This window comes from Cervus canadensis, chromosome 2 (assembly GCF_019320065.1).
Source record: "Cervus canadensis isolate Bull #8, Minnesota chromosome 2, ASM1932006v1, whole genome shotgun sequence".
NCBI lineage: Eukaryota > Metazoa > Chordata > Mammalia > Artiodactyla > Cervidae > Cervus > Cervus canadensis.
Genome location: NC_057387.1, coordinates 46614642 through 46640039, shown reverse-complemented (window position 1 = coordinate 46640039; position 25398 = coordinate 46614642). Strand labels below are relative to the sequence as shown.

General features: G+C 42.2%; 1 long non-coding RNA gene across 1 annotated transcript; it reads right to left on the bottom strand.

The window, feature by feature from the left end:
- Window positions 1–1016: 1016 nt before the first annotated feature.
- On the bottom strand, window positions 1017–5165 carry LOC122427623. Its single transcript, XR_006265500.1, has 3 exons — window positions 5085–5165; window positions 3615–3738; window positions 1017–1130 (listed from the first exon to the last, which is right to left on the bottom strand). It is a non-coding gene; the product is annotated as an uncharacterized LOC122427623 (long non-coding RNA).
- Between the last annotated feature and the right edge of the window lie 20233 nt (window positions 5166–25398).

Below are 25398 nucleotides of genomic sequence, written 5' to 3'. Positions count from 1 at the left end.
ATGAGATGGAAGGCTCCGTGAGTGGCAACTGGGGGACACGCCGACAGCTCCCAGTGTCCACTTAGTCAGAAGCCCAGGGGCCCCCACCTTGGTTTCTATAAGCTGAACTCTCTCTCTGCCCGCTGCAGCTCAGAACCATACTCACAGCGGCTTATTTCAATAATTGAGCACTCTTTGAACAATATATTTTATCTGGGCACATATATCAAACCGTTTCTGAAAATTAATCTTGAAAAGTCACAACAATACTGAGAAAACCTGAAGTCAGGTATGTGCCTCTTAGGCTCCCCAGGTGGCACAAAGGTAAAGAATCCTCCTGCCAATGCAGGAAACACAAGAGACTCAGGTTTGATCCCCGGGTCAAGACCTCCTGGAGGAAGAAATGGCAACCTGCTCTAGTATTCTTGCCTGGAAAATTCCATGGACAGAGGAGCCTGGCAGGTGTACAGTCCATGGGATCGGAAAGAGTCAGGCATGGCTGAGTGACTGAGCATACACACACATGCCTCTTAGGAGTTTTAAGTAAGACAAGGCATTTTAGTCCATTCATGTAGCAAACTGGGAAGATCTGGGGAATTCAGAACCCACGTTCCTCCCACTCCTAGCCTGGCATGGTTGACCAGGGATGAGAGTCTATTTATGGCAGAAAGCCTGTGCAGCAAGAGCTTGAGAATGATTCTTCCCCCATTTATCACAGGCGTGCACAAACTTCTCAATTTAGGATAAAGAAAGAGGAGCAGGAGGGAGTGGCTTTTAGTGAAGGATTAGGGATGTCTTCTCTCAAAACTTTGAGAAAGCCACAATTCTGTCTTAAACCATAGTGCCATGGAAAGAAATGCTACCTAGGGAGACTCAAAGAATGGGACTCAAACAGGAAAATCCCGATGAAACCAAGGGTCCAGGGAAGGGATCCTCTTTCACAACCCCCAAAAGTAAAGGACTTTGCACACAGCAGATACCTGTTTCAGCTTGCAGGGGCTGGCATAACAGAACACACAGGCTGAATGTCTTAACAACTGACATTTATTTGCCCCAGTTCTGGAGGTTTGAAATCCATAAATTAAGGTGCTGACAGGGTTGGTGAGGGCTCTTGTTGGCTTGCAGATCTTCTTCATGTGTCTCCATGTGGCCTGTGCATATATGTGGAAAAAGAAATCTCTAATATCTGTTTCTTTTCTTGTAACAGCAGTCCCCAATGTTTTTGGCACCAGGGACCATTTCATGGAAGACAGCTTTTCCACAGACCAGGGTAGGGGGTAGTTTCAGAATGATTCAAGTGTATTACATTTATTGTACACTTTATTTCTATTATTATTACATCAGCTCCACCTCAGATCATCAGGCATTAGATCCTGGAGGTTGTGGACCTCTGTCTTACAAGAACACCAATCCCATCTGCTAAGGTCCCTCATTTATGACCTCATTTAACCTTAATTACTTCCTTATAAGCCCTGTCTCCAAACACAGGCACCTTGGGGGTTATTCAACATATGAACCTGGGCCAGGACCACAATTTAATTCACAACAGTACTGAATAAATACCAATGGTTAATTAACTACTGATCTATCTGACTGCTTTCCCATAACATGGGGTTCCTCCTTCTTGTCTACATCCTTCTTAGTTCTTCCTCAAGGCAAATGCCATTGCCAATATGATGGCACTACCCAGGTCATCAACAGTATAGTTTTTACAATGTCCCTATGAGGTGACAAACAGCCACATGTCCAGGACCAGTCACCTCCATCCCCACCCTGCCTGCACATGGGGGTCGCTTGGCCCCCTCTAACTCCCTCTGTCCCTATGACACTCTGTCTCTAGCCCAGGGAATGTGAGCGTCTGAGACCCATGTTCACTACTGGGGGAGATAAGAAACCCTACTTCAGCTTCTAGCCTCAGCTGTGTGCTTTAATTCAGCTTCGTCAGACCTCTGCCCTGTGGAGAAGGGATGGGAGAGACGTAGAGTGAGTCTTGTGCACGGCCAACAAAAAAGAGCAGGACTTGTTTTCCCATTTGTTATCATTCCCCCCTCTTCTGTCTCTCTCTCTTACACACACACACACACCAAGAAAGGCATCACTGATGAGGCGAATATGGAAATTTCCAGGATCTCTGCCAAAATGTCATAAAAATCTGATCTACATCTTTAATGAGGACTATGAGTTTATTGTTCCAACAGTCTGCATGTTCCATCTAATAAAGAGTCATATAAACACAAGGAAGCTCTGGTTTCAAGCTATAAATGTGTCGGCTCACTGCCCGAGCATCTAACGAGATGACTGATTGTGCTACAGTAGAGATGAGAACTGCACCAGAATGATCCTCCCTGAGCTCACATGACCCAGAGTGATTCCTCAAGGTGTCCTTTCCCTCTACGAGTAGTTCCAGGTCACAGGTACTGTATTCAGAGCTGTCCTGGCATTCTCCTGACTCCCTAGGACATCGCAGCTCAACATCTTTCTTTTTTCACAGTTGGGGGACCTACCTAGCTTGTTCATTTCCTCTCTAAATCTTTTGCTACTCCAAAATAGCCCTAACACATTTACAGTTTATGAAGTCCTTTCTCGTGTCATCATTTAATTCTCACAAACACTCTGTGAGGTAATGAAGACTCAGACACTCATGCATTCAACAAGCAGTGATGGAAAGCTCAGCACCATTGCAAGCAATGGGGAGGCGGGGGTGGCTGCAGCATCCTGCCCACATATGAGGGGCTCACAGACTCCCAGGGGAGATGGGCAGGCGCAGCCACACCACTCAGTACACCAGGTGTCACAGGTGAAGGTGCAGTCTAGCTCAGATGGACCAGGGAGGCTTCCCGAGGAAGAATATGGATCTCAGCCCTGATAGGAGGGCCTGGACAGGCAAAGAAGGAGGCTAAAGGAATGCCAGGCAAGAGAGCAGGACGTTCAAGTTATACAAGAGAAAGTCTGGCCCATTTGTGGCGCTCTGAGTAGCTGAATGTGGTCTGAGACAGAATGTAAGATGGGGTAGGGAAGATGGGCCGGGAATGAATCAAGAGAGGAACTCGGGGGCCAGACCACAGGGCAATATATTTCAGGACATGTTAAGGAGTTTTACTCCAAGGGGAATAAATAGGCAATCACTAAGAGTGTTAAGTAAAAGAGGCACATGATGAGATTTGCAGTTTAGAAAAAGTAATTGGGCAGTGGCCAGACTGAGGGTGAGGCAGGAGGATACTAACAAGGTCTAGGAGAGACAGATGCTGAGATTTCCATTCAGAGCGATGGCAGTGGGGCTGGGGAGTTGGGCTAGATTCAAGAGATATTTAAGAGGACACCACACAGGACTTGCGACTGGACGTGGAAGGTCTAGGAATAGCTAGGGCAAACATCCAGCTTTCCTTGGGCACCTATGGGTGGGTGACACTGTAATTCACCTGAGTGTGACTAGGAAGAGAAGCTGGTTTTGAAGGAAAGGTGAGCAGATAGATTGATACAAAACTCCAGGGGCCTGCAAATTCCAAATAGAGATGATCAGGGAAGTTTGGATTCAGGCCTCAGGAGCGTAGAGGAGGGGTCTGCCTTGGAGATTTGGATTTTGGAGATATTGGCATATTGGCACTAATTGCTATAACAGGAGTCCATGAGCTCACCTGGTGGGTGGAGACAGAAGCCTGATATCATTTTGTTGTCAGAGCTGCTCCAGGTCTTTGTTCCATCACGTCCTTTGGGTCTCTTTCCTTCTCCATCAAAATTTGTTTGTCTTATGGAAGCAACCTAAATGTCCATACACAATGAATGGATAAAGAAGATGTAGTGCATATAGGCAATGGAATATTACTTAGTCATTAAAAAGAAAAAAATAGTGCCATTTGCAGCAACGTGGATGGACCTAGAGATTGCCATACTGAGTGAAGTAAATCAGAGAGAGAAGGAGGAATATTGTGACATCTCTTACATGTCACAATATAAAAAGAATCTAAAAAGAAATAATACAAATGAACTTACAAAACAGAAAGAGACCCACAGACTTAGAGAATGAAGCTATGGTTGCTGGGAGAAGGATGTGGGAGGGGATAGTTAGGGAGTTTGGGATGGAAATGTACACACTGCTATATTTAAAATGGATAACCACAAGGACCTACTGCATTGAACACAGAACTCTCAATGTTATGTGGCAACCTGGATAGGAGGGGAGAATGGATACATGTATATGTATGGCTGAATCCCTTCACTGTTCACTGAAACTATCACAACATTGTTGATTGGCTATACCCCAGTACAAAATAAAAAATGTTTTAGAAATTTTGCTTGTCTTAGATCCCATTCTATCTCCACACTAGAATCTAAGTTCTCAGGTAGACTCTGTGATCAAGCTATCCCTGCTAGGATGGGTACAAATAGGTTAGTGAGAAATCCATCCTATGATACTCAATCCTTTTAACTAGAATTCTTAGAGACATGTAAGCAGCACTGTTAAAGGCAACAATTTCAAGCAACTTGGTAGATTATTGAGGAAGGAGTGTGAATAGGAGAGGAAGCAGGGAGAAAATTTGGAGCTAGATCACCCTGAGTATATTTCACAGCATATTAAGGTTTTTGGATTTGAATTCATTCAACATGGCGAAGTGGAGTCCATTGGCCCACAAGCCACTTTTTATCATAACAGTTGGCATTCTATTATCTATTGTTTATTGTCTATTGTATTCTATATTTCATCACTGGGCAAAATGATAGATGTGCCCTTGACTGTACACACACACACAACACACACACACACATACACACTCCACACCATAAGGATCTTTCATCTCTGAAAAACAACAGAAGTAGAGACAGGGTAATTTTCAAATCAAGGCCACAAGTCCTAAATCTTCTTTCTGAAATGCTGTTGAGTTCTCTCCTCAGTAGATCCAGAGCTGGGCCAGCTAGAAACCCCATTCAGAGCAGAGTTTACTAAGAAGTAAGTTGAGAAGAAATCCTTCAGGCAAGGGATTTTTTGTTTCTTTCACTCTTCGCAAATATAATTTGCAATTTTCAAGTTAATGAAAAGGAGAGGAAAGGAAACACCTGAAAGGTCTTTTAAAAGAAGTAGAAACTTCGACAGACTAAGAAACACTTACAAAACAGTCTGTCCTGCCCTGTTGTTCCAGTCTTGCAAGACCTCAGCCACGGTGACCTCAGGGTCATAGAAAGAAGAAGCTCGCAGTGTTGGGGTTTGGGGAGGGGTGGTTTTAGCACTTGGCTTGGAGCATTGGCTTATCTCCAGGCTCTAAGATCCTACAGCAGGGCCCAGGGCATGCTGCCTGTCTGGGGAGCAATCAGCTGCCAGCCCTTCTGCTACATCTCTGGGGAGGAGCCCTGGGCAGCAGGTGGTGGGGCAGCCCAGCCAGCCTCCCAATTGCAGACAGGAAATGCCTTCCCACTGCAAAACAAGGGCAGCAGAGTTCACAAAAGCACATGCTGTCTGGCTGGAATGGAGCTGTAAGGTTGTCCTGTCCCACTCCCACCAGTCGGCATCTGAATGTCTTCCACAACATTCCTACCAAGTGCTCCTTAAGCCAGCACTTGACTGGCCCCCATAATAGGACACTTGTCTTTCAAGGAAGGCCATTTTATCTTTGGACAGTTCTGGGTGGAGAAGCGGTAAGGCTCACACTGAATCTAAGTGTCTCCCTAACTTTAGCTAACACATGGGAGGTGATCCTCTGTAGTCACAAGGAATATGTTCCTGCCTGTTCCAAGTGGCAGATGTTTGATATGCTATCAAGCAGATCAGACCAGTAAAAATGAAAGAAATTTGAATAAGGAATAGACTTTAGCTGGGCTTCCCCAGTGGCTCAGTGGTAAAAAACAGAATCTCCTGCCAATGCAGAAGACATGGGTTCAATCCCTGCATAGGGAAGATCTCCTGGAGGAGGAAAGGGCAGCCTATTCCAGCACTCTTTCCTGGGAAATCCCATGGACAGAGCAGACAGGTGGGCTACCGTCCATGGGGTGACAAAAGAGTCAGACATGACTTGCAACTAAACAACAAAAATAGACTCTAGCTAATAATATTTTTTTGTTAATAATAATATTTTTTGTTAAAAATAATTATTATTTTTAAAGAAAGAAAGAAAAACAATGGGGAGAAAACACTGAGAGATCAATAAGGTTGGAAAACTCTAGCCACACTGATAAGGAAAAACACAAAAATTGTCCATGTCGCAGATGAGAGGGTTGGTATCACTATAGATTCTATAGATATTTTAAAAAAATAAGAGCACATGAACATTATGCCAATAAATTCAGCAACTTATATGAAATAGACAATTATTTTGAAAGCCTCACACTATTAAATTTCACTCAAGAAAATATAGATAAATGCTGTATCTATTAAGGAAATTGAATTTATACTAAAAAAATCTTTCCATTAAAAAAAAACTTCAGGAAGAGATGGTTTCTCTAGAAATTCTACAAAATACATAAGGAAGAAATAATATCAATTCTAAAACTTTTCTAGAAACTTGAAAAGGGAAATCTTCCCAACTCATTCTACTGGCCACCATGACTTTTGATATAAAAACTAAACTGATATTAAAAGAAAATAAAACCACAGATCAATAACCCTTACAGTCATAGATTTAAAAACTTGTAACAAATATTTAACAAGTCAAAACCAACACTATATTGGGAAAAAAATCTATGACTAGATGGAATTTACCTCAGGAATGTAGGATGGTTTATTATTTGAATACTAATTAGTATAATTCTTCATATGAACAGACTCCGAAAGAAAACTATGATCAACTCAATAACTTTTCAGTTATGAGATGAATAATGTCTGAGGATCTAAGGTATAACATGGTGACTATAATTGATAACACTGTATTGTATAACTGAAATTTGCTTACAACTTGCCTTGTGGCTCAGATGGTAAAGAATCTGCCTGTAATGCAGGAGACCTGGGTTTGATCTCTGGGTTGGGAAGATCCCCTGGAGAAGGAACTGGCTATCCACTCCAGTATTCTTGCCTGGAGAATTTCATGGAGAGAGAAGCCTGGTGGGCTACAGTCCATGCAGTCACAAAGAATTGGACATGACTGAGCAAGTCACACTTTCACTTTTTTCCCACTAAAAGGGTCTTACCAACCAACAAAAAAAATAGAAAGATAAATTATAAAAAGATAAATGTGTGAGGTGATGGATATGTTAATTAGCTTCACGCAGGAATCCTTTCCCAATGTATACATATAGCAAATCATTACAATGTACACTTCAAATAGCTCATAATTTTGTCAATTTTACCTCAATAAAACAGAGGCAAAAAGAATAAAAAGAAACAACAGAGTAAATGGTTAAACAAACTATGGGATATCCATAGAGCAGAATAATACTTAGTAATAAAAAAGAATGAACTAGTGATATATTCAGCTTGCATAAAACTCCAAGAAATTATGCTGTATGAAAAAAGCCAGTCTCAAAGATTATAGTGACATTCTTGAAATGAGAAAAACCATAGAAATGGAAAACAAATTGACGGTTTCCAGGGATCAGAGATGAGTTATGAGGCCGGAGGTGGATGTGGTTACAAAAGGGCAACAGAGATATCCTTAGGGTGATGGAATGATTCTCTGTCTTGACTGCATGGAAGTCAATATCCCGACTGTGATATGTACTATGGATACTACCATTGGGAGAAGCTGGGTAAAGGATACACTGGGTTTCTCTGTATTTCTCACAACTACATGTGAAAGTACAACTATCTCAAAATGAAAAGTTTAAACAGTTAAAAATCTGTTTATATATAATGAAGAATTACATATTTAAATCAACATCAATATTATTTATAATAACATCAAAAAGTGTTAAATACTTTGAGATAGATCTGACAGAAGCTCAATCTCAAAAGGCAGGCAAAGAAAACTACAAAACATTGCTTATAAAAAGGAAAGAAGATCTAAAGAGAGAGAGAAACTGTGTTTATAGATTTGAGACACAGTGTTGTTAATTCATAAATATTCCTCAAATTTATCTACAGATTTAATGTAATCCTAATTCAAATCTCAGCAGGAACTTTTTAGAAAATAACAAACTGGTTAAAAAAATCCAAGTGAAAATGTGATGAAACATTATATTAGTTTGCTAGGGTTGCCATAATAAATACCACAGACTAGGTGGCTTAAACTGGAGAAGGAAATGGCAACCCACTCCAGTGTTCTTGCCTAAAGAATCCCAGGGATGGGGGAGCCTGGTGGGCTGCTGTCTATGGGGTCGCACAGAGTCGGACATGACAGAAGTGACTTAGCAGCAGCAGCAGCAGGTGGCTTAAAAAACAAAAATGTATTTTTTCATAGTTCTGGAGGCAGGGTTGTTTCTTCTGGGGTCTCTGTCCTTGGCTTGTAGAAGATGGCTATCTTCTCCCTATGTGTTCACACAGTCCTCCCTCTGTATGTACCTGTGTTCTCTTCTTGTAAGGACATCAGTCATAGTGGATCAGGGCAAACCCATATGACCTCATTTTACCTTAATAACCTCTTTTAAGGCCCTATCTGTAAACACACTCACATTCTGAGATACTTGGGGTTAGGACTTCAACAGATGAATTTTGTGGGGTCATAATTCTCTAAACACTCAGCCTATGACTGACCTAAATAAAATAGATCAATGCTGAAGAAGAAAATCAAAGCTGGAGAATTTAAACTACCTGACTTTAAAATATTACAAAGCTGTAATAAGTATCCAAGACAGTGTAGTATTGGTGTAACGGTAGACAAACTTGACCAATGGAGCAGAACAAAAGCTCAGAAATGGACTCATATGTAGTGGTCAGATGATTTTCAACAAAAGTATAACACAAAGACGATTCAGTGGAGAAAAGAAAGTCTTTTATACAAATGCTTCCAGAACAAATTCATTATATCAATGCTGCTGCTGCTGCTGCTAAATCGCTTCAGTTGCGTCCGACTCTGCGCAACCCCATAGACAGCAGCCCACCAGGCTCCCCCGTCCCTGGGATTCTCCAGGCAAGAACACTGGAGTGGGTTGCTATTAATAGATACACATAAAAAACTGAACTTCAATATGTAACTTTTACAACTTAAAATGGATTATAAACCTAAGTGTAAAGCTGTAACTATAAAACTTCTAGAAAAAAATTAGGGTAGGAAAACCTTTTTGACATTTGATTGGGCAGAGATTTCTCATAACACCAAAATTGTGATCCATGAGAGAAAAAACAAATATTTGAAACTTAAAATTTAGAACTTTTCAAAAGACAAAATTAGGAGCTCTTCAAAAGACACTGCTAAGAAAATGAAAAGCCATAGCCTGGAAGGAAATATTTGCCAATCACATATCTGATAAAGGACTTGTAACTACACTATACAAGGAATTCTCCAAATTCAATTACAGGGGGAAAAATAGTGGGGAAACAGTGGAAACAGTGGCTGACTTTATTTTTCCGGGCTCCAAAATCACTGCAGATGGTGATTGCTGCCATGAAACTGAAAGACGCTTACTCCTTGGAAGGAAAGTTATGACCAACCTAGACAGCATATTAAAAAGCAGAGACATTACTTTGCCAACAAAGGTCCATCTAGTCAAGGCTATGGTTTTTCTAGTGGTCATGTATGGATGTGAGAGTTGGACTGTAAAGAAAGCTGAGCGCCGAAGAATTGATGCTTTTGAACTGTGGTGTTGGAGAAGACTCTGGAGAGTCCCCAGGACAGCAAGGAGATCCAACCAGTCCATCCTAAAGGAGATAAGTCCTGAATATTCATTGGAAGGACTGATGCTGAAGCTGAAACTCCAATACTTTGGCCACCTGATTCAAAGAGCTGACTCATTTGAAAAGACCCTGATGCTGGGAAAGATTGAGGGCAGGAGGAGAAGGGGACGACAGAGGATGAGATGGCTGGATGGCATCACCGACTCAATGGACATGGGTTTGGGTGGACTCCGGGAGTTGGTGATGGACAGGGAGGCCTGGCATGCTGCGGTTCATGGGGTTGCAAAGAGTCAGACATGACTGAGTGACTGAACTGAACTGAACTGAATGCAATTTTTAAAACTCAGCAAAAGATTTCAACAGGAAATTCACCAAAAAAATACACAGATGACAAAAATGTGAAAAGACATTCAACATTATTAGTCACTAGAAATGCAAAGTAAATGCAAAGTAAAACCACAATGAGATATCCCTACATACCTACTAGCATGCTTACAGTTAAAAGGACTGATCACACTATGTATTGACAAGGATGTAGGAGAGCTAGAACTCTCATGTACTGCTGGTGAAATGTGAAATGGTGCAACCATTTTGGAAAATAGTTTGGAAGTTTCTCTTAAAGTTAAATATATAACTACCATATTCTCCAGTCATTTTCTTCCTAGATAAGATAAATGAAAGTATATACCCGTAAAAGACTTGTGTGCAATCATTCATAGCAGTTTTATTTGCAACAGGCAAAACCTGGGAACCAACCAAATCCATCAGCAGGTGAATGCATAAACTTATTCTGATACAGTCACACAACTATTAATAAATATTACATTAGCCATAAAAAGGAATGAACTATGGATAAAAGCAACAACCGAGATGAATCTCAAAACCATTATAAAATGAAAGTAAAAGAAGCTAGACAAAAAGGAGCTAGAATTTGTATTAAATTCCTGAAAATACAACTAATCTATAGTAACAAGAGCAGGTTGGTCATTTCCGGGGGACAGAGCAGCAGGAAGGGAAGGGCAGGAGGGAGAGATGACAAAGCGGCATGAGGAAAATTTGGGGCATGAGGGATACATCCATGGTCTTGATTGTGGTGACAGTTTCACTGGCATATACGAATGTTGCATGTGTATATGCTCAGTCGCTCAGTTTTGTCTGACTCTTCACGACCCCATGGACTATAGCCTGCCAGGCTTCTCTGTCCATGGATTCTCCAAGGCAAGAATACTGGAGTGGTTTGCCATTTCCTCCTCCAGGGGATTTTCTCTACCCAGGGATCAGCCCTGTGTCTCCTGCATTAGCAGGCAAATTCTTTTACAGTTGAATCACCTGGGAAGCCCCTATAAATATGTTAAAATTTATCAAATTGTATGTTATAAATAAACATAGGCTATTATATGTCTATTATGTTCCAAAAAACATTTTTAAAAAATACACAGACTCCCAAAACCAAGAATCAGGATCTTCAGGGGTGAGACACAGGAATCTAACATATGACATGGATTTGAAACCACTGAGATTGGATACAATAGGAGGTAAGCAAACAGAATCAAAGCAAAGAGCGGGGAATAGAGAATAATGAGATGTGATGCTATGGGCCTTGAGGTTCTTGCTAAAAAATTTTAAGACTTGCAACAAATATGATTTCTGAGAAGGGAACAGACATAATCAAAACAAAGCTGCCATGTACTTGAAGCATGAGGAAAGTTTGGTAGTGGTGGTTCCTGCCTGTTCACAGAACAGGAATGACTGGTTGACTCTTGGTGAGTTTCAAGAATGCCAAAGGCTGGTCAATGCTTTCTTGGCCACTTTAATAGCTAATTTATTTGCATTGTATGCTTCTATAACTCTGAACAGCGACTTTTCTAAACAATTTACTCTATGTTGGTTAATATATTCCTGGTCTCTACATTTCAAATACTCGGCCACATACTCAGAGAAGATTTGAATTTTTATCCTGTTATGATTTTTAAAGAGACATTAGGAAACAGCTGACGGAGGAAGGACTTAGCTGGGTTTCTAGTAAGGGGGATGGAAAGAGGCACTTCTTCCCCACTCCAGGCAGTGATGTGGGGATTGGTGCTCACAGCAAAATGTCTCCTCCTGTCAGGTCCCTACTTGGAAATTCTTTCTTATGAGTCCTCCACATTCTTTAGACTTTAGCTTGAGTCATTTTCTGAGGAGATCAGGAAACAGTTGTCACTCGTCTCTTTCACACTCTCATTAAGGTTCTGGTCAACCTTTTTTTCTCAGCTAAATGACCCCACCTCCCTGCTCTTCACCACCTGTCATCTTTGCAGCTCTTCACAGATTCCATTCACTCTTCCATTCCCAGCTGCCCCCACCCTGCCTAATTCCCACACTGGGGTTGGACATAGGTAAATCTTTTCTTTCTGCCTCCCACGTGTTTCCTTAATCGCTTCTCTTCCCTCCCTTCCATTCTCTCTGGCACTTCCAAAGTTCGGGACTTCAACAACTCTTATCTGCATTTCGTAGCTAATACCTGAGCTCTCTCTGTCTTCCTGCATCCTCCATAGCCACAGACAGACTCCCTCCTTGACCAATTCATTTTTCTAAGACCTAGCCATGATCATACTGCTCCCTCACTTGAACACTGCTCCCTCACCCGCTTGCCTATGAAGGAAAGTGCAAACTCTGTAGTCTCACAGCCACTCCACAGCCTCTATCAGCAGCCCAACTGATCTCCCACGAAGCTGCCTTTGGGCTTCCTGTGGTCCAGTGGAGCATGCTGGCTGCCTGACATGATGCCATGAAGCTGTATACATTTTACAGCTTCCTCATATCCTCTGCCCAAACTTCCTTTCCTTTTCTCAGCTTTTTGAAGTCTTACTTAAAGTAGTCTCTTCTTCTTCCAAAACCTAGCTCTATGTACTTTCCTTTGAGATTCTCCCCAGTCAGAAGGAATTACTCCATGCTTCCCAGTCACATGGTTTATATTTCTATTTATAATCTATAAAACTCTTTAAGATTCAATTTGTAGTCCTTGATTATGGATCTGTCCTCCCCACTAGAAAGCAATCTCTTTGTGGACAAAGCTGGGCCCTATCCCTTGGAGTAAGTTCCAGGTCCCTAACTCAATGCAGGGCACGCAGTATGTGATCTGTGAAGGTATATTGGTTGAATCAAGTTTGCAAAAATATGTGCCCACAGGCAAGCGGTGGGCCCACAGCAGTTTCATCTGGTCATGTTATTGCTGTCTCAGAAGATGCATGAGCTCCAGTGACTCAGCAAAAATTCACCGACAGGAAATAAGAGCTTCAGAACCAGACTCTGTTAATACTGATTTAAAACACATGTGTCTGGAGCCCCAGCACAGGTTTTCCGTAGCACATGCCAAGGGTGTGCAGCCTGATCCTGTGCCCCAGGGGGGCTGATGAACCACAGGCTCCCTCCCTTCCTCACTGAGGGCCCTTAAGAGGCCTGCAGAGCTTTGAGCATGCACACAGAACAGTGTCTCCCTTATCCAAAAAAAGCCATCTGCCTGGATTTTCCAGATTATTGAAATTTGTCCCTATAGACACCCAAACTTTTCAAAAAGAAAAGTTTTCAAACTTCTTTCAAACTTTTCAAACTTCTCAAAAGTAAATTCCACTTTGACAAACTGTTTCCAAAAGGAAGAACATAATCCCACCCACCCTCTTCTTAAGCTTTCTCAAATGTTATCTGAGCATCTCTTGCTAGCTCTGGGTGGACATCAAATGTATCAGTTGCTATTTTTCCCACAGGATTGCCCACCCCATCACTGCCATTATACCATCAAATAGTAATACTTACAACAACAAAAACAGTTACCATTTATAAGCACTTCCTACTGCACAGCACACTGAGAGGCATTCTGCATACATTATTCTTACTTTGGGCTCACAAGAGCCCTAAGAGGTCAATGTTATTTTTAGGTGTTAAAAACTAAAAAGCAGGGAGACTAAGTCACTTGCCCACGGTTACACCGCAAATGAAATGATGGAGACAAGTCCTAATTCAGGCAGGGGTTTTCAGAGCCTGTAACAGCCTTACCTTGCTGCCTCCCTCGGCACAAGTTGGCCTAAAATAAAGTAACCAACTTGTCTGGACTTTCCTGGTTTTAGCACTGAAAACCCTCAGTCCGGGAAAAACCACAAGAGTTGGTCACCCTTACTTGAGAGCAGGAAACCCTCACCATAAAGTTGGCTCTTGCAGACCAGATGTTCTGCTGCCAGTAGTCTGTCCCTAGCCATTGAGGACCAGGAAGGAATCATTAACCAAGCAACTTAAACCAGTAGGGCCAGAAAGACACAGGGGCTCCAGAATAGTAATAATGTCACTCCCCTTAAAGCTAATTTGTTCAACATAGTGAGGGTAAGAAGTTTCTATGGATAAAAATCATATACTCCTTTCTTCATATTCAAAACAAGAGAATGACTACTTATACTTATTGTGGGCAATTTTCTAAGCTAGGCTGTTTGGCGGGGGGTATGTTAAAGAGCTTATCATTTAGACAAGAAAAGATTTTTGTAATAATAAAACCCTCATTTCCAGGAAACAACATCTTAGGAGTTGTGCATTATTCCCAGGTCAGCTGACGGAAATGTGACTTCAGTCTTGACCTGTGTAAACAAGGTTGGTGGGGAGGGTGGGGGTCTGAGGCAGGCCTGTAGATGTGCCCCGCTGTCTGCATGGCATCACAAAAACAAATGCTTCATTGGAACCACTTACTTCCACAGAAAAGCTGTGAGGGAAAGCCTGAGTTAAATGACATTACATCTCTAGTTTATTCCAGTGAGGTTTTAGCGCTCCTTTAAAACCAGTATCCTAGGCAACATCCATACCACTCTCGGGGCCTCCTCCTTAATCTGCCTGGCCCTCTGGCCTGAGAAAAGTGGATAGCTTTCGCGATCACCTTTTCCTCAAAGACGTTTTCCAAATCTTTTGCAGCTGGGAAAGCTGAAGTCAAGGGCAGTCTGGCACCCAGAATAACTGGGTTGCTGTATTTGGAGGGTGTTGTTTCTGCCGGAGGTTAAGTGCTCCCTTGAGAGTTCAAGGTTAACTTGCAGGCAAAACAAAGTGGAGTGGCTTTCTGCCCTGCTTCTCGCATCTGCACAACTCAGGACATTATCTTGGCAGGAAGACAATATCTTAGGGAAAGAGAAGAGGCGGAGGAAAGCTGGTCAGACTAATGGCAAGATTGGTGCTGCCTTCTCTCCCAGAGACCCTTGGCTTGTCTTGGACGTGCTATGTAGCAGTGTCTAACAGGGAATAGTACAGGGTCATGTCCTTGGGGTGCCCTTGAGCCCCCGCCAGAGAGTCTCCCCAGCTCCAAGCAGGCAGTGGGTGTTTGTTAGGAGAGATAGGCTTACTCTTCAATGAGCTAAATGACTTTAGGAATTAGAAACCAAATAGTTTGAGGCTGCCAGAAAAGATGACAAATTTGCTTCTCCTTAACTAAACAAAAAACTTTACCATGGAAAATTATAAAGGCGTTTTTAAAGGACATTGGGGTTCACATTTCTGCTCACTTTGTTTTTATTTTTCTCCTTTAACTTAATTTAGCTATTTAGGAAATTGCTTATTAAAACCAAAAGATCAAGTTATTGTTCTCCCTTAAAGCCAAATATGTTTTCTCTCACAGGAATTTCACAGAATTTTAGAGAGGGAGTGGTCCCCTCTGCTTCGGTGACCTAGTGCTGCTTTGGCTCAGTCTCTATAAATACTATTATTTAGTTTGTGCTTTTCCCAATTTCCACCCACCTGACCCATTTTGGGGCTTTTTAAAACTTTCAGGGAATTTCTGCAAATTGCCACCAACCCAGTATTGAGAGCTTTTGTACAGTGGCAGGATTCTAGGCAGCCTCACCTGTGGCCCAGAGTAAAATCAGACACTGAATCACACTGCAGGAGCTCACCTTCCCCAAGAGTGTTAAAGGGGTACCCCAGCTTCTATTCTGTTCAATGACCTCAGTGTCCAAATAGAAAAGTCTGCTCAGAGCAACTAATTTATGGGACTATAAGAAGAATGTGCTAACCAAAGAAGACACACTCAGAAATAGTAACGCATTTTTAAAGCAGTAAAATATGATTTCAAACCAATGAGATGAAAGCAAACTATAATTTCAGAGTTATTTTTGCAAATTGTTAAGCTGCAAAGTATTGATGGCATCTTTAAATTTTTAAAAAATACTGAAGTTAGGGCCCCTTCCATATGGATGTACAGAGATAAAGCTATAAAAACCGTTCTTCTTTGACCTTTACATTCAGCTTAAGACAAGTTAAATACAGTCATCCTCATGGTTCGGATTCTGTATTTTCAAATATGTATACTTTCTAAACTTTATTCATGATGACAAAATGAATGCACACTGTCCTCCCATGGTCGTTAGCAGACAGGGGCAGAGCAGCAGAAATGCTGAATCACCCAGTGCAAGAGCTTCTGGCTAAGGTCTGAGAAGGAGAGGACCACAGAACACTGGGCCTTTCTACCCTGGTTCAGCCCTCTTACTGTAAACAAGAATTCTTTTCAGGCTACTTAGTGTCACGTTCCTCACGTTTTCGTGCATTTTGTTGGTGATTAGATTTCCTTGTTTAAGATGACTCCCAAGCATGTGCTGAAGTGCTGTCCAGTGTTCCTATTCACAACACAGGCTGTGATGGAGAAAATGTTAGATAAGCTTCCTTCAGGCCTGAGTTTTGGTGCTGACTGTGAACTTAATGAACCAATAGCATATACTCAATAATGGTCTTCAGATGACAAAACTTATGATCAGAGGCTCACAGAAATCTAGCACTATATTCTACCGGGAGTGATGGTTCAGTGTTCACTAATTCAAAGTTTACGACAACTTTATAGAATATAACTACCACAAATAATGAGGAATTCCTTTGTTGTTGTTGTTTACTAAGTTGTGTCTTACTCTTTTGCAACCCCATGGACCATATGTAGCTCACCAGACTCTGTCCATGGGATTTCTTCCTTCTCCAGGGTATCTTCCTGACCCAGGGACTGAACCCACATTTCCTGCATTGGCAGGCAAATTCTTTACCATTGTGCCACCAGGGAAGCTTCTCAAGCTTACAAGTGCTCTTTTAAGGGAATTTAACTTACATGGTACCCCTTCATTGCTAATGTGTGTCCACCCTCACTTAGTAAGTATCAGTTTTGTGGAAAACATCATGATGGGACCTTAGAGTGTCCAGAGATGACCAAGCTAACATCTTTGCCCTCCAGAAGCTATCTGATCCAGCAGAAGAGAGAAGAATTTGTACTGATGGAGCTAAGAGCCTGAGTTAGAAACACAAATACCTGTTCAGGTGTTTCCCATCACAGAATCACAATCTACAAAACTGAAAACTCCGGCCCGTGACTCCTCCTCTGGCATTTTTCTCACCTGGCTTCCAGGATACCATGCTCCATCCTGGCCTCTCCTTATCAGTCTCATTTGCCCCATGTTTCCTTTACTGCTAAATGTCTAGGGCCCTAGAACTCAATTCTTGGGTCACATTCTTTTCTGTTTACATTCACTTCTTTGGTCACAGAATCTGTCTTTCTGATTTTAAATATTAACTATTTGGAAGGAAAGTTATGACCAACCTAGGCAGCATATTGAAAAGCAGAGACATTATTTTGTCAACAAAGGTCCGTCTAGTCAAGGCTATGGTTTTTCCAGTGGTCATGTATGGATGTGAGAGTTGGACTATAAAGAAAGCTAAATGCAGAAAAATTGATGTTTTTGAACTGTGGTGCTGGAGAAGACTCTTGAGAGTCCCTTGGACTGCATGGAGATCCAACCAGTCCATCCTAAAGGAGATAAGTCCTGAGTATTCATTGGAAGGACTGATGTTGAAGCTGAAACTCCAATACTTTGGCCACCTGATTCAAAGAGCTGACTCATTTGAAAAGACCCTGATGCTGGGAAAGATTGAGGGCAGGAGGAGAAGGGGACGACAGAGGATGAGATGGCTGAATGGCATCACTGACTCAATGGCATAGGTTTGGGTGGACTCCGGGAGTTGGTGATGGACAGGGAGGCCTGGTGTGCTGCGGTTCATGGTGTCGCAGAGTCAGACACAACTGAGCGACTGAACTGAACTGAACTGATACATTGGTGACGGCTTCCTTGGTGGTTCAGTGGTAAAGTAGCAACCCACTCCAGTATTCTTACTGGGGAAGTCTCATTTACAGAGGAGCTGGGTAGGCTACAGTCCATGGGGCCACAAAAGAGTCAGACACTAACCAACAACAGTGTGTTCTTACTACTCTCCCATCAAGAGATGGAGACTGTTTCCTACTCTCTGACTCTTGGCAGAACTTTGTAACTGCCTTGATGCAATAAATGTGGCAGAAGTGACACAGACTTTCATGGGGAATTCATAAAAGTTGATATAGCTTCTACCTGGCTCTTTTTCTGGGGCCTCTCACCCTTGAATCTTTGCAACTGTTGACTAAAAAAAATACACAACTTGAGAGCTGCAAGTTAAGTTTTATTTGGGGCAAAATGAGGGTTGCAGACCGGGAGGCAGCACCTCATACAGCACTGACAGACTGCTCCAAAGAGGCAGTGGGGGAAGGTCAATATATAAGATTCTGGTGAAGGGGGAGTTCAATACAATTAAGCACTCATTTTACAAAAGGTTTTTTGCAAAAAAAAACCCTTGCAAAAAAAAAGTTTTTTACAAAAGGTCATGAGGATCTGATGTCATCACGAAGGTATTTAGTGCTTTTCTAGATACGATGAGATACAAGCATTGGAATTTCATCTTTAAGCTGGCTTAAAACTCAACATACAAAAAAACTAAGATCATGGCATCCAGTCCCATCACTTCATGCAAATAGATGGGGAAACAATGGAAACAGTGACAGACTTTATTTTCTTGGGCTCCAAAATCTCTGCAGATGGTGACTACAGCCGTGAAATTAAAAGACTCTTGCTCCTTAGGAGAAAAGCTATAACAAACCTAGATAGCATATTAAAAAGCAGAGGCATTAATTTGCCAACAAAGGTCTGTCAAAGCTATGGTTTTTCCAGTAGTCATGTATGCATGTGAGAGTTGGACCATAAAAAAAGCTGAGCACCAAAGAATTGATGCTTTTGAACTGTGGTGTTGGAGAAGACTCTTGAAGGAAGAGTCCCTTGGACTGCAAGGAGATCAAACCAGTCTATCCTAAAGGAAATCAGTCCTGAATATTCACTGGAAGGACTGATGTTGAAGCTGAAGCTCCAACACTTTGCCACTTGATGCAAAGAGGCAACTCATTAGAAAAGACCTTGATGCTGGGAGAGTTTGAAGGCAGGAGGAGAAAGGGACGACAGAGGATGAGATGATTGGATGGCATCACCAACTCGACGGACATGAGTTTGAGCAAGCTCTGGGAGCTGGTGATGGACAGGGAAGCCTGGCAGGTAGCAGTCCATGAGGTGGCAGAAGAGTCAGCACACTGAGCGACTGAACTGAACTGAACTGAAGGATTGTAATCATGAAATCAGTTCCTGACAACATCCAACCATCTGAAGACCTGTCCCATCAGATTCCCCGGAGCACATAGTGCCTCACTCCGCCCTGAACCCCCTCAGGGGGAGTTGAAGGTCAACAGCTGCAACAGCACAGGGTTCAACCTCTGCAGAGGCAGATGGCAAATGCCCTTTTTGTTTGGTCACTGGCAATGCTCTTGGCAAGTGCCAATTTAAAGTTGATACAACCCAGGTACTATGTTGTGAGGAAGCCATGCAGCCAAATGGAAAGGCCACACAAAGCCAACCTTGGCCCACAATCAGCATGTCTCTACACATGTGAGCAAGCAACCTTTCAGATGACTTCAGCCCCTAAACTTGAGCTGCCTTGGCTGACTCAAGGGAGAAAAAGACCAGCTGTTTCCTCAGAGTGCAGCTAAGGCTGCGGATTTGGGAGCCAATAAATGTTGCTATTGTTTATGCCAATTCGACAGGCTGGTTATACAGTAGTAGAAACCAAAAAAAAAAAAAAAAAGCACTGTTCTTAGAGCTGCCCAGTCCCAAAACATTGAAGTCACCTGTGCCCCCTCTCTTTCTCTCATAGCCCACTTCCAATCTGTCAGAAAATTCTAACAAAACATGTCTAGAATCTGACTTCTTCTTACCACCTCCACTGCTGCCAAATTTTCATCATTATTCCTCATATGAGTTATTTCAATAGCTTCCCAACTAGTCACCTTGCTTCTACCTTGCTCCTCTTCAATCTAATCATCAACACAGCAGCCAAAGTGATCCTATTAAAATGTAAGTCAGATCATATCAACCCTCAACCTCCAGTATTCTTGCCTGGAGAATTCCATGGACAGAGGAGCCTGGCGGACTACAGTCGCACAGAGTTGGATGCGACTGAGCGACTAACACTTTCATTCTCTTTAAGCTCAGATGGCTTCCCATATCGTGATACAGCTTGCTCCCATCTCTGTAAACTTTCCATCCTCATTTCTTACGGTCCTCAGTCCCCTGGGTCCCACTGGCTCCTTGATGCTCCTCATACACACACGTGTGTTTCCACATGGGCCTTTACACATACTTCACCCCTCACCTCCTCCAAGTCTTTACTCAAATGTCACTTTTTGTGTGAGGACTTCCCCTGCCACTCTATCCCTCTCTGCTTTATTTTTCTCTGTTGTACTCCTCACCACTTACATCATTTTAATTATTTATCTGGTGTCTCACTTGCCACCACATACAACCATCACTCTCACACACAGAGACCCACAGAACACATAGTAGACTCTTAGCTCCACGATGACAGGTATTTCTCTTTTACTCACTATATTGCCTCCCTAGTGTCTTATATCATACCTCGCTGGCACATTGAAGGCCATTAATAAGTATCTGTTGAATAAATGAATGTAATTAAATGCTTTGGTTGAATTATCTAAGTGACTTCAGGAGAATTTATACCCAGTTCTTTTACTCTCGCTTTTATACCAAGTAATATACTCTCAGCTACAATAATGGAATAAATCAGTAAAGAAAATGTACTCTCTTATGAAATAAGACATTCAGCAATGTTTCTAAGATTCGTTATTTAAGCAGCACAATTATGGTATCAAGGACCTAGGTTTTTTTCTATTTTTTTCTCTTTATATTATAGACTGTAGCCCACCAGGCTCCTCTGCCCATGGAACTCTCCAGGCAAGAATACTGGAGTGGGTAGCCCTTCCCTTCTCCAGGGGATCTTCCCAACCCAGGGATCGAACTCAGGTCTCCTGCATTATGGGCAGATTCTTTACCATCTGAGCCACAAGGAAAGCCCCTTATATTATTTACATAAATATTAACGTAATATTTATGCTGCTGCTAAGTCACTTCAGTCGTGTCCAACTCTGTGTGACCCCATAGACAGCAGCCCACCAGGCTCCCCCGTCCTTGGGATTCTCCAGGCAAGAACACTGGAGTGGGTTGCCATTTCCTTCTCCAATGCATGAAAGTGAAAGTCAAGTCACTCAGTCGTGTCCTACTCTTAGCAACCCCATGGACTGCAGCCTACCATGCTCCTCCGTCCATGGGATTTTCCAGGCAAGAATACTGGAGTGGGGTACCATTGCCTTCTCCAAATAGTTATATTATTTTAATATGTTATGAACTGAATGTTTGTGTTCCCCTAAAATTCGGTAATTGAAACCCTAACCCCCAGTGTGGGGCCCTCATGATGGGATTAATGCCCTTATGAAAAGAGAGAAAGGCATGGGATCTTTCTCTCTTTATGCACGTACCAAGGAAAGACCATTTGAGGGCCCTCAAACTAGGAAGAGGGCCCTCACCATGAATCTGACCATGTTGGCTCCATGATCTTGAACTTCAATCCTCTAGAACTGTGAGAAAAATAAAAAACATTTACTATTTAAGTCACTCAGCCTATGGTATTTGTTATGGCAGCAGAAGTAGACTAAGACTGTGCAGTTGATTGTATTCCACAAAGGTGGCCACATCTATATATTTCTTCCACGGCACACGCTCTTCATACAATGTGACTGATGTCCCTTCTGATGAGATGTGGAGTCTATGTCCTTTCCTCTCAGGTCTAGTCAGGGGACTGTGGCCATCCCAATCCACAGAGTAAGGCAGAAGTGATGCTATATGAGGCTAGGTCACAGAGAGGATTAACTTCCTCTTGGCACTCTCTCTTTCAGGATGCTTGTGAGGAAGTCTTGGCCATATGGAGAGGCTGACATGGGAAGGAACTGAGCCCTCCTTGCAGCAGGAAATACTGACTCCAGGCATATGAGTGAGACATCTTGGAAGTGGGTCCTCCAGCTCCATGCAAGACTTTAGATAATTACAGCTCTAGTAAACATTAATTGCAACGTCATGAGAAACACCCAAGCTAGAACCTTTCCCAAATTCCAGGCTCACAGAAACCATCGGAAGATAATAAATGATTGTTGTTTTAAGCCACTAAACTTTGGGGTAATTTTTTAAGGAGCATTATATAACTAATACATTCAACATGCTGGCTTTCCTTCATAGTTAAGGCATGAAGGCTACAACTCTGGACATCACCTCATCATGTCAGAAAATGTGACAATATTCTAGGAGCAAAATTCAATTAATTTTATGATAAGCATTAAACAACCAGAATCGTCAGAAGTCAAATTCAGATACAGGATTTCCTCACTAAGAGCTACAGGACTATCTAGTTCTTTACACTCTCAAGCAAGAGCAGAGAGCTATCCTAATATTTTAGACAATCCATTTATCTTTACAATTAGCAATCTCGCTTTTGAAACCCAATTTTCAACTGTTGAAACATGGTCAGATTCATGGTGAGGGCCTTCTTCCTAGTTTGAGGGCCCTCAAATGGTCTTTCCTTGGTACGTGCACAAAGAGAGAAAGATCCCATGCCTTCCTCTTTCATAAGTGCATTAATCCCACCATGAGGGCCCCACACTGGGGGTTAGGGTTTCAATTAATGAATTTTAGAGGAACACAAATATTGGGTTCATAACATATTAAAATGACATAAATGTTGCATTACGATGTCAATTAGAAAGCCACAGCTTTCAACAATGGAAATCTATTTCTATGCCAACTGGTAAAGCCTCTGCTGTTGATTAGAGATAAAGATCATGAAAGCTCTTATAGAAGCTGATTCTGGAATACAGTTCTCCTAATTAGAATGCTGACTTGCCACCCTAGTGTGTGAATTCCCAAATAGGACAACTGGTTACACCTACAGTATAATGTAACCTACAAACATGAGAATACACTGCCTGTGATGAAATATTTAAAAGTATATTACAGATATTACAACACCCACTGTGGCTCTTTTTTCTCAATTCTATTCCAAATTCCCTTTTAAACTTTTCCTGTAAGTCTCTATATTAGTTTTCACTCACTTCTGAGGAGCCAAATCCACCCACACACAGGAATGTTTTTTTTTTGTTTTTTTTTTTTTTCTGATACTCCCTCCAGAAGGAGCTGCAGATATCCTATTTGGAATCTTAGGTCACCTAAATGCAAGCCCATTTCCCAAGGAAGGCAGTAATGCTTGTAGGCTGTTCAGCTCAAACCTATGTTCAGGAAGGACATGTACTGTATTTCTTTAACTGCTTCATCACTTGTAATTAGTGATCCTCCTTATAGGTGCAAATAGGAATTAATCCCATAGAACCAACCACATTAAGGCCAGGACCATGTTACTCCTTAATGGCTGTCTTCTGTTTTTCACAGGAGACAATCAAAAACTCCCACCAACTACCTAAGTTTTCCTCAGTCTCCAGCTAGGCATGGATAGGAAAGGTTCTATTCTCCCAGAGGCAGAGGTCAGCTGAGGTTTATCAAGCCATGTGGATGCCTGGCATTGCTAAGGAAGATGGAGAGGACAAAAGGCTGACCCAGACAACAGCAGGAGCTGTGTAGAATAACCCCGAGAGTCAGCCTGTATTCCAGCCCATACCAAAAATACCACATTTATGGTGTTAGACCTTCTCCTTACCATTTTTTGGTCTCTGTGTGTGTGTCAGTTGCTCAGTCGTGTCTGACTCTTTGTGACCCCATGGACTGTAGTCTGCCAGGCCCTTCTGTCCATGGAATTCTCCAGGCAAGAATACTGGAGTGCGTTGCCATGCCCTTCTGCAGGGGATCTTCCTGACCCAAGGATCAAACCCAGGTCTCCTTCACTGCAGACAGATTCTTTCCTATCTGAGTCACTTGCATTTCCTTGCCTCTAAAACAAAAGTTGTTAAGACCCTTCCTAGCTGGATAGGCTCATTCTAGCTACGTAGGCTGTTACTTCTGGACAAGCCTGTCAGTGCCCCATTCTTAGTTGTTCCCCTTATTATCTCCTCCCTCATTTCCCTCTCTCTCTCCCTCTCTTCTCCTCATCTCCCAACCTTTCCCTGTCTTTTTCTTTCTCTTTCTACATACATACATTTCTTTCTACATAGAGTGTCTACTACTATTACCTCAGAGCAGCTGTTGTCCTCAAGGAGCTCACCATCTAGTAAAGGACATATCAATAATAATTACCTTTATTTCAATGAGATTAAAGCCTAAAATGCACTAATATGCCCCTGGAAGAGGGCATGGCAACCCACCCCAGTATTCTTGCCTGGAGAATCCCATGGACAAAGGAGCCTGGTGGGCCACAGTCTATGGGGTTGCACAGAGTCAGACACAACTGAAGCAACTTAGTATGCTGTTCCTGCATCAGTTCCTTGAATTGAATTCTCATGGCACTTCCTTGTGGAAGGAACTCTTATTCCCCTTTGACGTTCAGAGAAGTCAAATGACGTACCTCAAATCCATCTTGCCTAACAGAACTTTTTGAACAAATGAAAAATTACAGTGCAACATGACAAGTGCTATCTTAGGGATATGTATAGAAGCAGAAAAGCCGACAAGAAAGAAAAAGAATCTCACCCTGCGTCAATCTGAAAAAAAGGTACATGAATGGTACTTTCAAAGAGGTACCACTGAAGAATGAGAGGGACTTTACCTGAGGAAAGTGATCGCCAGACTAGATTAACTCATAGCTTAGAAAAAACTGACAAGGAAGAAATAAAAAAATGTCACTGTCATCTAATTATATCACAATAACGGAAATTACTGGGGTTTTCTTTAGGTTATATATCAACGCAGATGTTGCATCATTTTTTGCCAAAAAAATAAACCACTTCATTATTTCAACTCTTGCTTCATTTCCTCCTTTATTCTCAGTAGTGTTGCCTATTTGTTTAAAGGATATGAGCTTTCTCTCTTAGCTTCCTGCCTACCCTTCCCCCAGCTTCCAGTCCATTTGTTTGTTAGTCACGTGAATTTTTTCCAAGGCCAAGTGCTTGAGCATATTTTATTTCTTAAGAAATGTTCTAGAGCAGATCAGGAAAACCCCTTCACTTTCTAGGCACACTGCAGCTGCAGGAAGGCCCTAGGTGACCAGTTCTTCATTTAAATTCTGGCTTTGACTTATACCCAGTCACGTATTTCAAGTCAGGGAGTGTGGAAATATGACATTTTTGCTGCTTGGAACTCATGCCCTTTTCTTAGACAACCACCTCTCCCTCAATCTCAGGCCAAGGACTGAAGAGAGATTACCTGCCCCAGGCCTAGCTGATCAAAGTCACAGTCATACTACCTGACACCTGTGGGCCAAGGAGCATCCTCAGCCTTGGAACTGTCACTGGTCCTCCTGAGAAGGAGAAAAATTCTTCCCCACTTTGGTAACTAGCTGGTGGCATGTGAACTTGGCACTACCAGGACTTATCTTTGCCACTGCTT